Source organism: Trachypithecus francoisi, unplaced genomic scaffold (assembly GCF_009764315.1).
Source record: "Trachypithecus francoisi isolate TF-2019V2 unplaced genomic scaffold, Tfra_2.0 Lachesis_group4, whole genome shotgun sequence".
Taxonomy (NCBI): Eukaryota; Metazoa; Chordata; class Mammalia; order Primates; family Cercopithecidae; genus Trachypithecus; species Trachypithecus francoisi.
The window spans coordinates 14,226,707-14,240,538 of record NW_022681469.1 but is presented as its reverse complement, the minus strand read 5'-3'; positions in this window follow the sequence as shown (position 1 = coordinate 14,240,538).

Below are 13,832 nucleotides of genomic sequence, written 5' to 3'. Positions count from 1 at the left end.
GTATATGTGCCACATTTTCTTAATCCAGTCTGTCACAGATGGACATTTGGGTTGATTCCAAGTCTTTGCTATTGTGAATAGTGCCGCAATAAACATACGTGTGCATGTGTCTTTGTAGTAGAATAATTTATAATCCTTTGGGTATATACCCAGTAGTGGGATGGCTGGGTCATATGGTACATCTAGTTCTAGATCCTTGAGGAATCGCCATACTGTTTTCCATAATGATTGAACTAGTTTACAATCCCACCAACAGTGTAAAAGTGTTCCTATTTCTCCACATCCTCTCCAACACCTGTTGTTTCCTGATTTTTTAATGATTGCCATTCTAACTGATGTGAGATGGTATCTCATTGTGGTTTTGATTTGCATTTCTCTGATGGCGAGTGATGATGAGCATTTTTTCATGTGTCTGTTGGCTGTATGCATGTCTTCTTTTGAGAAATGTCTGTTCATATCCTTTGCCCACTTTTTGATGGGGTTGTTTGTTTTTTTCTTGTATATTTGTTTGAGTTCTTTGTAGATTCTGGATGACCAATGGAACAGAACAGAGTCCTCAGAAATAATACCACACATCTACAGCCATCTGATCTTTGACAAACCTGAGAAAAACAAGAAATGGGGAAAGGATTCCCTATTTAATAAATGGTGCTGGGAAAATTGGCTAGCCATAAGTAGAAAGCTGAAACTGGATCCTTTCCTTACTCCTTATACGAAGATTAATTCAAGATGGATTAGAGACTTAAATGTTAGACCTAATACCATAAAAACCCTAGAAGAAAATCTAGGTAGTACCATTCAGGACATAGGCATGGGCAAGGACTTCATGTCTAAAACACCAAAAGCAACGGCAGCAAAAGCCAAAATTGACAAATGGGATCTAATTAAACTAAAGAGCTTCTGCACAGCAAAAGAAACTACCATCAGAGTGAACATGCAACCTACAGAATGGGAGAAAATTTTTGCAATCTACTCATCTGACAATGGTCTGATTATTTAAGTTCAGTAGTAGGCTGACAGATGACAGAGTTCCCGTTTAAATCTTAGAAACAAAGAGCTTCAAAAGCAAGCTTATTAAGGGTAATGGAATGAACTTACATGTCCCTAGTTGATGAAGAGGTAATGAGATACCCACTAAATTGCTCACGAAATATCTTGTCATCTCTGGGTGTACAATGAAAGCCCACCAACGGATTATTCTATTGTTTGTAATGAGTACAGATACAAATATAAGACATCATTGTCATTTGTTAAGCAACATTTTAAAGGTCTTTTAACATATAAAATATGTTTTATTAAACATATTACGTAGGTAGAGGAAGTTATGTTAGATATGTTTAAGCTAAATGTGAATAACCAAACTTATCTTAAAAGTATATAAAATTTTTGAATTAATTTAACGTAACTAAAAGTGTGGGGGTATTTCTTTTCTTTTCAAATACAAACAGATTTGCATTTGTTTAATTGGGGGTATTCATGCTATCAGTTTGAGTCAAGTTAAGGCACATGGCTGAAAAAAGAAATCTTGAAATGTAAAATTAATCACTACCCTCTAGATGGAAGAAATGGAATACTTAATCATATTACTATTTTAACAACAGTTAAGACAAATTAAAAAAATATATCCAGGACAAAGTTTCTACAATTGGAAAATTTTAAATAAATCACTTAGTATCTCAATTGTTATTCCCTATATTTTACAGTGGCCAGTTGTTAGTTTTTAACATTTTACAATTCAAACATTAATATATTCTGACTATGCAACTCACTAATTAGTGAGTTTTACTCATTTCCTGCAAGCATTTTGTCCAGGAAAGTTACTACTCTGGTATCATTAACAATACCCTGCAAAGATGAAGATTGATAGATATTGGAAAATCAGGTTCAGTTTCAAAACATTATTATTACTTAATAATACAAGATGAATTCATCACACTTGTGTGCTTGTGTTTTTCAGGGGAATATTTGTTTAGTTCCTAATTAGTGAAGCCAAGTGAAAATAGAGTGCAAAAACTAAGATTGTCATTAAATGTTACAAAGTGAGTAGGGAAGAAAGGAAGTAAATCTGATGGTGATTGACTAAGAAAGGTCAAAAAACATATCCAGGAAAAATTGGGAAGAGAAAATAATATGTTACAAAAGTTAATTGAAGGGCAACGTTATTATTCTTAATACCAAGTATCAAATATTTATAGAGATAGCAATAGAGCAATTGTTTCATTGTTATCTTCATTGTTAGGTTTTGAGCTGAGAAAAGGAAATCTTTTATGTTACTGGAAATGAATTTGTAATCTAGTAGAATATGCCTTTGACTTCAAGCCGAAAAATAAATAATTGCTTTAGAGGGTGTAAAATTGTAACACTTCATGAACTCAATTATTTGGCCATGGATCCACATGGGGAGTATGGTATACTCTCAGCCAATATGTAAAATTATCTGAAGAGTGATACCAAATTTGTTATTCTCAGTGAAAGTTAATATACTGTTTTTACCCCAATCATGCGTGAAAACATTCAAGAAAACATTTTCTCCATATGCTTCTACCCCTGCTCACCTCCTTTCCTCTTGTTAAGCTATTAGTCCTTACTGTCAGCAGACAGCTGAGAATTTTTCTGAGCAGTTTTCTCTAATCTTGCCAGTCAACAAATCTTTACTGGGATATCTACAATGTGGAAGGACCTAGAGTTTTGGTGCTACGGCTGAATTTTTAAAAGTATAGCACATAGTTGTACTTTCTGTGGGAAACATAGCTTTTATGCATGTAAAAGACAAAAGAATAAAGGCAGTCGATTTTAGGTGCTGAGCAAGTTGATATGTATGGAGAGATCATGACAGGTTGGGATATAGAACAATGTCATACATAGTAGGCATCTCTGGGAAGACACAAGAAATGACAACTGCTTGTGTCTAGGGAAGGAAACTAGAAATTTCAAGTAGAAGAGACATATGCTTTTTACTATATACACTTTTGTATGGTTTTATTTACTTATGCTCTTATAATTTTTTAATTAAAGATGTTTTCTTAAGGCAGTGTAAAACTAAGGTTTAGACTTATTTATAGTTTTTCTCCACAAACTACAAAGTTGGTCTTTGATGTATTTGTGTTATAGAAAATTATTGGCCAGACGTGGTGGCTCACGCCTATAATCCCAGCACTTTGGGAGGCTGAGGTGGGTGGATCACCAGGTCAGGAGTTTGAGACCAGCCTGGCCAAGATGGTGAAACCTCTTCTCTACTAAAAATACAAAAATTAGCCAGACGTGGTGGCGGGCGGCTGTAATCCCAGCTACTCGGGAGGCTGAGGCAGGAGAATTGTTTGAACTTGGGAGGCAGAGGTTGCAGTGAGCCAAAATAGCACCACTGCACTCTAGTCTGGGTGACAGAGCAAGACTCTATTTCAAAAGAAAAAAGAAAAGAAAAGAAAATTATCTTGCTGCAGTTCTGGAAATACTAGAGCAATGAAGGACTAGATGAAAATGTATAATGTACCAGGTATTTTTTAGTATAATTTTCTTTACTTTTCAGATTACTGATATGGCACACTTTAAAAAAATTTAAATAGCTTTATTGAGATGTAATTCACATACTGTGTAATTCACCCACTTACAGTACGCAATATGTGCAAGCATCACTGAGGTCGATTTCAGAACATTGCATCATGTCAAAAAACCCCTCATACCCTTTAGCTATCATCTCCCTTTCTTCTCATACCTCCAATCCCAAGCGGTCCCTGAGCCCTGAGGAGCTACTTTCTGTCTCTATAGACTGCCCTATTCTAGAATTTTATATGAATTGAATCATATAGTATGTCAACTTTTGTGACTGGTTTATTTCACTTAGTATAAAGTTTTCCAGGTTCATCGGTGTTGCAACATATATCAGTATTTTATCCTTTTTACTACCAATGTTTTATTGTATGTTACTCCACATTTTGCTTATCCATTCCTTAGCTGATGAACATTTGGGTTATTCCCACACTTTTTGGATATTATGAACAATGCTGCTATAACAATTCATGTACAAATTTTTGTATAGACATATGTTTTCTCTTGGTTATGTATTTAGGAGTTGAAATGCTGAGTCATATGGTTACTCTGCATTTAATTGTTCAAGAAACTGTCAGACTGTTTTCCAAAGCAGCTACCTGACTTTACATTCCACCAGCAGTGTATGTGGCTTTTGATTTCCCCACATCTTTGGAACGCTTATTATTGTCTGCCCTTTATGATTTCAGCCATCCTTGTGTGAAGCGGTTCTCACTGCAGTTTCGATTTGCAGTTCCCTGACGATTAACAGCGTTGAGCATCTTTTCATGAGCTTGTTGGCCATTTGTATATCTTCCTTGGAGAAATGTCAAGTCAGCTTCATTGCTCATTTTTTAATTGGCTTGTTTTTGTTATTGAGTAGTAGGTTCTTTACATATTATGGATATGAATTCCTCATCAGATATATGATTTGCAAATATTTACTCCCTTTCTGTGGGAGATAACTTTTTTGCAATAAATATCTTAAATTGATACATTACAGTTGTACATATAATATAGGATACATGTGGTATGTTGATAAATGCGTACAGTGTAGTGATTAAATCAGAATAATTTGGGATATCCATTACTTCAAACGTTTATCATTTCTTTGTGTTGAGAACATTCCAGATCTTCTCTCCTAGCTATTTTGAAATATATAATAAATTATTTTTTAGCTGTAGTCAGTCTACTGTGCAATGGAACATTAGAGCTTACTCCTTCTCTCTAACTGTATGTTTGTACCCACTGACGAATATCTCTTTATCCCCACCCCCACACTCTTCCCAGCCTCTGGTAACCAACATTCTGCCCGCTACATCCATGACATTAATTTTTTTTTTTTTGAGACGGAGTCTCACTCTGTCTCCCAGGCTGGCGTGCAGTGGCGCCATCTCCGCTCACTGCAAGCTCCACCTCCCGGGTTCACGCCATTCTCTTGCCTCAGTCTCCCGAGTCGCTGGGACCACAGGCGCCCGGCACCACGCCCGGCTAATTTTTTTTGTATTTTTAGTAGAGACGGGGTTTCTCCATGTTGGTCAGGCTGGTCTTGAACTCCCGACCTCAGGTGATCCACCTGCCGCGGCCTCCCAATGTGCTGGGATTACAGGCATGAGCCACCGCGCCCGGCGAGATTGTTTTCAGCTTGTACATATTGGTGAGAAAATGTAATATCTGTCTTTCTGTGTCGGGCTTGTTTCACATAGCATGATATCCTCCAGTTCTGTCTTGCTCTGTCATCCAGGCTGGAGTGCAGTGGCCCGATATCAGCTCTCTGCAACCTCTGTCTCACGGGTTCAAACAATTATCCTGCCTCAACATCCCCCCCATCCCATGGCTGGGAAAACAGGCAAGCCCCACAACGCCCAGCTAATTTTTGTATTTTTTGTAGAGACGGAGTTTTGCCATGTTGGTCAGGCTGGTCTGGAACTCCTGAACTCAGGTTATCCGCCCTCCTCGACCTCCCAAAGTGCTGGGATTACAGGCGTGAGGCACCATGCCTCGCCTGTCTTGTTGATAATAGCGATTTTAACTGGGGCTACATGATATCTCATTGTGGTTTTGATTTGCATTTTCCTAATGATAAGTGATGTTGAACATTTTTTTCTATACTTGGTCATTTCTATGTCTCCTTTTGAGAAATGTCTGTTCAGATATTTTGCCATTTCATAATCAGATCTTTTTTTTTTGGCTATTGAGTTGTTTGACTTTCTCATATATTCTAGTTATGAATTCCTTGTCAGTTGGATAGTTTGTGAATATTTTCTCCCACTCTTTAGATTGTCTCCTCACTTTGTTAATCGTTTTCTTTGCTGTGCAGAAGCTTTTTAGCTTGATGTAGTCTCATTTGTCAGTTTTTGCTTCTGTACCCTGTGTTTGATCTTACTCAAAAAATCTTTGTTCCAGATCAATGACCTGGAGCATTTGCCCAATGTATTTTTCTAGTAGTTTCATAGTTTCCAGTCTTACATTGAAGTCTTCACTCCATTTTGATTTGATTGACAGGGGTCTAGTTTCATTCTTCTGTACGTGATTATTGTTTTCTCAGTACCATTTATTGAAAAGACTGTCCTTTTTCCATATATTCTTGGCACCTTTGTTGAAAATGGGCTGCTTGTCAATGCATATATTTATTTCTGTGTTTTCTATTCTGTTCCATTATTCCATGTATCTGCTTTTTATGTCAGTCCCAGGCCTTACGGGCTGATTGTCAATGCATATGTTTATTTATGAGTTCTCTAGTCTGTTCCATTATTCTAGGTGTCTGTTTTTTATGCCAGTACCATGACTTACTAGAACTTGGTTGTATATTTTGAAGTCAAATAGTGTGATGCATCTATGCTTTGTTCTTTTTGCTCAAGATTGCTTTGGCTATTCAGTGTCTTTTGTATTCATACTAAATTTTATAATTTATTTTCTATTTCTGTGATGAATGTCATTGGTAGTTTGATACAAATTTTGTTGAAGAAATTGCTTTCTTGATGGTGTTCTTTGAAGTACAAACATTTTCAATTTTGAAAAAGTTCAAATTATCTACTTTTTTCTTTCGTTGCTCATTATTTTGGAGTCTTATCTAAAAATCTTTTCCCAAATTTGAGATCATAAAGATTTACTCCGATATTTTCTTCTTAATGTTTTCTACATTTAGCACTTACTTTTGGGTCTTTGATCAATTTTGCATTACTTTTTTACGGATGATGTAAGATAAAGATCTGATTTCATTCTTTTGTGTGACTATCTGCTTGTCCCAGCATCATTTGTTGAAAAGACTATTCTTTCCTCATTTAAATGGTCTGGGCACCCTTGTTGAAATCAACTGACCATAAATACATGATTTCATTTTTGAACTCTCAATTCTGTTACTTTGGTCTATACGTCTATACTTGTGCCAATACCATACTGTCTTGATTACTATTCCTTTGTTAGTAAGTTTTGAAATTAGTAAGTAGGAGTTTTCCTATTTTTTTCATTCCTTTTGAGATTGCTTTGGCTATTCTAAGTCCCTTATAACCGCATATGAATTTTAGAATGAAATTTTAAATGTTTATAAAGAAGGCAGCTGGGATTCTGATGGAGACTGCATTGGATCTGTAGATCAATTTGGGGAGTATGGCCATCTTATCAACCCATGAACATGAAATGTTTGTCATTCATTTATGTTTTTAGTTTCTTTCAGCAATGTTTGGAGTTTTCATAGTATAGCATAAACTTGGCACTTTTTTGTTAAATTTATTGCTAAGTATTTTATTCTTTTTGATATAATTATAAATGGAATTGTTTTCTTAATTTTATTTTAAAATTGTTTATTGCAAATGTATAGTAACACTGGTGATTTTGAAATTTTGATTATGTACCATGCAATCTTGTTGAACTCATTTGTTAGTTCTAATAGTTTATGGTGTACTCTTGCCATAAAAGAAGAAAAATAAAAAGAAATGTCTGTCAGCTTATAGAAGCTTGCATGGAAAGGGGAGAGGGCCACAACCCCCACAATCATGTCAAAATCTGTCCTTCTGTTGGTTTATGTCTTCCTCCAACCTGTCTAGAGCTGGAATCCAGTTTCTCAGTTCCCCAATACGTAACCAACCTACCCAAATGCTTACACATTAACTGAGCTCATAGCAGCTACTTCTTCCTTCTCCACCTGGATTAAGGACATTTGATTTCTAAATCACAATTTCAAAGAACAGAGAAAAAAAAGAAGTTCTGAATATAAACCCTACATTTCAAACATCTATGTATCCTTTCCTTCTCTATCTCGTATGAATGAAGAAAATACTACAGCAATTCTTGCTTTCTGAAACGAAAAATGCAAGATAATTTATTATTATTTTCTTTTTAAATTTGAATTTGAGTTTTAGATTCAGGAAATATACGTGCCGTTTTGTTACAAGAGCAGAGGGCATGATGATGAGGTTTGGGCTTTTACTGATCCTGTTACCCAGATAGTGAACATAATACTCACTAAGAAGGTTTTCAGCCCTTGCCCTGCTCCCTCCATCCTTCTGGAGTCCCTAGTGTCTATTTTTCCATCTTTATGTCCATGTGTACCTAAGGTCCAGCTTATAAGTGAAAACATATGATACTTGGTTTTCTGTTTTTGCATTTTTTCACTTAGAATAATGGCATCCAGCTGCATCCATGTTGCTGTATCCATGTTGCTGCAAAGGACATGCTTTCTTTCTTTTTTATTGCTGCATAATATTCCATAATGTATATGTAAACATTTTCTTTATCAGTCCACCATTGATGGACATCTAGGTTGATTCCATGTATTTGGTATTGTGGACATGAGTACATGTGTCTTTTTGGTAGAACAATTTATTTTATTTTGGGTACATACCCAGAAATGAGATTGCTGGTTCAAATGGTAGTTCTGTTTCAAGTTCTTTGAGAAATCTCCCAACTGCTTTCCATAGTGGCTGAACTAATTTACCTTCCCACCAACAGTGCATAAGCATTCCCTCCTCTCTGCAGTCTCACTAGCATCTGTTGATTTTTGACTTTTTAATAATAGCTATTCTAACTGGTGTGAGGTAGCTCATTGTCATTTTCACATTTGCATCTCTCTGATGATTAGTGACATGGAACATTTTTTCATATGTGTGTTGGCTGCTTGTATATCTTCTTTTGAGAAGTGTCTGTTCGTGTGTTTTGCCCACTTTTGATGGGGCTGTTTGTTTTTTTCTTATTGATTTAACCTCCCTATAGATTCCGGATATTAGTCCTTTATCAGATGCACAGTTTGCAAATATGTTCTACCATTCTGTAGGTTGTCTTTTTACTCCATTGATAGCTTATTTTGCTGTGCAGAAGCTCTTTAGTTTACTCAGGTCCTACTTGTCAGTTTTTGTTTTTGTCAAAAATGCAGGATAATTTAGTTAGTTTACTACTTATTATCACTTCATAATATTAAACTGGTCATTATTTCTTAGTAAAAAGATTGAGAATAAAAAACTCAGTTATTTCTGAGGTCATTTGTGGGTTAGAGTCTCAGTATCATTTCTCTTCTCCTAGCCTTCTTCATAGTGTAAATATCTGCCAGTGGGATATATTAGCAACTGTGACTCTTTTCCAGGTATCTATTTTTAGTTTCAAATTCTGACTTTTTCATTCGACTCTCTTATTGCAATATGATCAGTTGTCAAAAATGCTTTTTTTGCTTCAATTATTTTTGTATTTGATTGTCATTAATTTGAAAAAGTGTTTTTCAGTGCTTCCCCCTCCCTAATTAAATCTTAGGAATCAACTCTAATCCTTTAAAAAATTCTTCACCAAATTTATATGTAGAAATATGATTGAATTCACAGTATTTTGCAAATTTTTCATTTGCAGCATTTTAGTTATTTTTTTTCTGGATAGCTAAGCCTGAATGTGAAGAGATCATATTTCTCTGGATCCTAAAAAGTTTTACTAAATTGATGATATGCTCAAAAAAATTGTTACTATTCAGTGTCCCACATTACCACCCCTGTTTTCACTTTTTTTTTTTTTTTTTTAATACTTAGGTAGAATTAGTAGAAAAAGGAAGATGTTCTAAGTTTGGGCTTAGTCATCCCAACTATAGGAAACAAATGTTCAAAATATTAATTTTGCAAAAAAAAAAATGGATGGACAAAATTTACCTGCGAAAAAGTCCATTATAGGAGTAAATCAGGTGTCATCATTTCTTCTCCCTTCCCTCCTCAAATATTTCAGGAAATGAAAACTGGAAAGTGGTAGATGCCTGCTACACAGATTAGTTTTTGTTTGCTTGCTTTATCGTTGAACATTTATGATAATTTTTATTTTTATTTTTTTGAGATAGGGCCTCATTCTGTCACCTAGGCTGGAATGCAGTGGCATGATTTCAGCTCACTGCAGCCTCGACCTACTGGGTTCAAGCGATTCTCCTGCCTCTGCGTCCTGGGTAGCTGGGATTACAGGTGTGTGCTGTTACGCCCAACTAATTTTTGTATTTTCAGTAGAGACAGTGTTTCACCATGTTAGCCAGGCTGGTCTCGAACTCCTGAGCTTAAGTGATCTGCCCGCCTCGGCCTCCCAAAGTGCTGGGATTAGAGGCATGAGCCACCGCGCCCGGCCATGATAATTTTTAAAAGCCCATCTCAATTTCTGCATGATTAAGGATGAAGCAATGAGCGAAACGTTATTGTTTTATTTAATCACTAAATAAACAGAGAAAGAAAGCAACTAATAAACCAATGTGAATCTCCAGAAACATACAGTATTTTTAAGAGTGTGAAAATATTAATGACCTGCATTCCCCTGGGCTGCTAGAAACCCAAAGCTTTGGGGAAAAGTGAGTTTTCTGTGTATTTAAGAGGAGGAAATAGGTGAGTTTGCTAGATCCTATTCCTTTTATTTTTTTATTTTTCTCGTTCCTTGAGTAATGCAAAATCTGAGACTCGTCGCTTTTCCTAGCTGCACCATCCGCAGAGTCAGCAGTAGCTGTAATAGCTTGGAGGCGGGGGCAGGAGGTGCAAGCACGTGGCAAGCCCTTTATGCATCAGCTAATTCCATGCTCTAGCTATAGCCTTGGGAACATGAGAAATCCCAAACAGATGCTTTTTCTAAAGGTAAGGAAGAAAGTAAAAACTGATCCTGCTAAAAAAGAGATAACAAAAAGTACATCTGTGAATTATTTAAATCCGGCATTAAAAGGGTAATGCTGAAGAATTCATTAGCAAATTTAAACACTTCTGTGCAGGCTCCTGATAATTTTTTCAGCTACTTTATGCAAATTTATCCTCTAGTAGTTTTTTAGTTTTATCTTTCCTCCTGTCCAAAGTAAAGCACTATAAACTAATATATGTATATATATTTTAAATTACCTAATATGCATAATACAAGTTACTGTGTTGTTTAATCTTTAGTCATGCATTCAGCCAAGCTTTATGACTGTCTCTCATGTGCCAGGTTGGTGAAACTGTGGGAGGAAGCTGTGTTTTAACAGAAAGGGTGTAGGGTCGGGTACGGCGGCTCACACCTGTAATCCCAGAACTTTGGGAGACTGAGCTGGGTGGATCACCTGAGGTCAGGAGTTCGAGACCAGTCTGGCCAACACAGTGAAACCCTGTCTCTACTAAAGATACAAAAAAATTAGCTGAGCGTGTTGGCGGGTCCCTGCAATCCCTGTGACTCAGGAGGCTGAGGTAGGAGGGTCACTTGAACCCAGGAGGCGGAGGTTGCTTTGAGCTGAGATCAAACTATCACACTCCAGCCTGGGCAACAAGAGGGAAATTCCATCTCAAAAAAAAAAAAAAAGTATAGTCATCAGATTTGAACATCTTTGGATTTGAATCGGGCCTTCCTATTTACTATTCATGTGACTTTAGAATAAACATTTAACAGACAAAGAGTATCTGCCATTAATATTTGCTCCCTAGACAAATACTGACAAGAACTTTAAGTGGGGGCTTCCCCCTTGCCCCTGAGTAGGAAGGCTTGGGTATGCACAGGAAGAGGTGAGGTCCACCAAGAATGAAGGATCAAACTGTGGTTCCCAAACACCTGCTTTCAGAGAGGTAGACATTTTGATGAGAAACAAAAGACTTTTTTTTTTTTTTTCTAAGAAATGGGATCTTGCTGTGTTGCCCGGGCTGGACTCCAAATCCTGGGCTTAAGAGAACCTCCCACGTCAGTATTCCAAGTAGCTGGAACTTTAGACATGCTTGGCTAAGATGACCATTATCCAGTGCACTGTAGTAGCCTGCTAGGACTGCCATCACAGACTGAGTGGCTTAGCAACCTTTGCCTCCCAGGTTCAGGCAATTCTCCTGCCTCAGCCTCCTAAGTAGCTGGTATTACAGGCATGTGCCACCACGCTGGGCTAATTATTTATATTTAGTAGAGGTGGCATTTCACCATGTTGGTCAGGCTGGCCTCGAACTCCTGACCTCAGGTGATCCACCCGCCTCGGCCTCCCAAAGTGCTAGGATTACAGGCATGAGCCACCATGCCCAGTAAGATATTTTTTTTCTCATGACTCTTAGAGGCTAGACATTCAAGCAGGGTTGATTCCTGGTGAAACCTCTATCTTTGGATTGAAGATGGCTGTCTTCTTGGCTAGTCTCTCTCTCTTTCTCTCTCTCTCTTTTTTTTTCCATCAGGGTCTCACTCTGTTACCCAGGCTGCAGTGCAGTGGCATGATCAGGGCTCACAGCAGCCTCAAACTTCTGGGCTTATGCAATCCTCCCAACCTCAGTCTCCCAAAGCACTGCGATTGCAGGCCACCACACCCAGTCTTCTTTCTTTTCTTTTTTAGACAGAGTTTTGCTCTTGTTGCCCAGGCTGGAGTGCAATGGCACGATCTTGGCTCACTGCAACCTCTGCCTCCCAGGTTCAAGCAATTCTCCTGCCTCAGCCTCCTGAGTAGCTGGGAGTACAGGCGTGTGCCACTGAGAGGTGACAATGTGGTAGCAGCCCGCACTCTCGGCGCCTCCTAGGCCTCCGCGTCCACTCTGGTGGCGCTTGATGAGCCCTTCAGCCCGCCACAGCACTGTGGGAGCCCCTCCCTATGGGGGCCAAGGCCGGAGCTGACTCCCTCCGCTTGCTGTGAGGTGTGGAGGATGAAGTGTGGAGGGAGAGGCGCGGGCAGGAACCGGGGCTGCGAGCGGCGCTCATAGGCCAGCGTGAGCTCCTTGGGCGAGGGTGAGGGTCGGCGGGCCCTGCACTCAGAGCGGCCGGCCGGCGCCGCCGGCCCAGGGCAGCTAGGGCCAGCAGCTGCGGAGGTTGCGCCTTGTCCCCCAGCACTGCAGGTCTGCATGCACCGCGCTCCAATTCTCGCCGGCCTCAGTCACCTTCCCGCGGGACAGGGCTCTGGACCTGCAGCCCGCCATGTGTGAGCACCACCCTCCTCCGCGGTGGGCTCCCGTGCGGCCCGAGCCTCCCCGACGGGCGCCGCCCCCTGCTCCGTGGCGCCGGGGAGCGGTGCCCGGTCCCATCGACCGCCAGACGGCTGAGAATTGCAGGCGTAACTCGGGACTGGCAGGCAGCTCCCCCCTGCAGCCCCGGTGCAGGATCCACTAGTTGAAGCAAGCTAGGCTGCTGAGTCTAGTGGGGACTGGGGGAACTTTTATGTCTAGCTAAGGGATTGTAAACGCACCAATCAGCACTCTGTGTCTAGCTCAGGGTTTGTAAATACACCAATCAGCACGCTGTCGAAATGGACCAATCAGCTCTCTATAAAATGGACCAATCAGCTCTCTGTAAAATGGACCAATCAGCAGGATGTGGGCAGGGCCAGATAAGGAAATAAAGCAGGCTGCTGGAGCCAGGTGGGGCAATCTAGTTGGGTCATCTTCCAGATGCCGTAGGGTTTTTTTTCTTTTGCTCATGGCAGGCAGTAAATGTTGTTGCTGCCCACTCTGTAGGTCTACATTGTTTTTGAGAGCTGTAATACTCACCATGAGGGTCTGCAGCTTCACTCCTGAATCAGCGAGACCACGAATCCACCAGGAGTGAACGAAGGACTCCACATGTACCGTCTTTAAAAGCTGTAACACTCACCTGAAGGTGTGCAGCATCACTCCCGTCAACGACACTATCGACCCACCAGAAGGAAGAAAGAAACTGGGGACACATATGAACATCTGAAGGAACAAACTCTGGACACGCCATTTTTAAGAACTGTAACAGTCACCGTGAGGGTCCATGGCATCATTCTTGAAGTCAGTGAGACCAAGAACCCACCAATTCCGGACACACCACCATGCCCAGCTAATTTTATATTTTTAGTGGAGATGGGGTTTCTCCATGTTGGTCAGGATGGTGTCGAACTCCTAACCTCAGGTGATCTGCCGATCTTG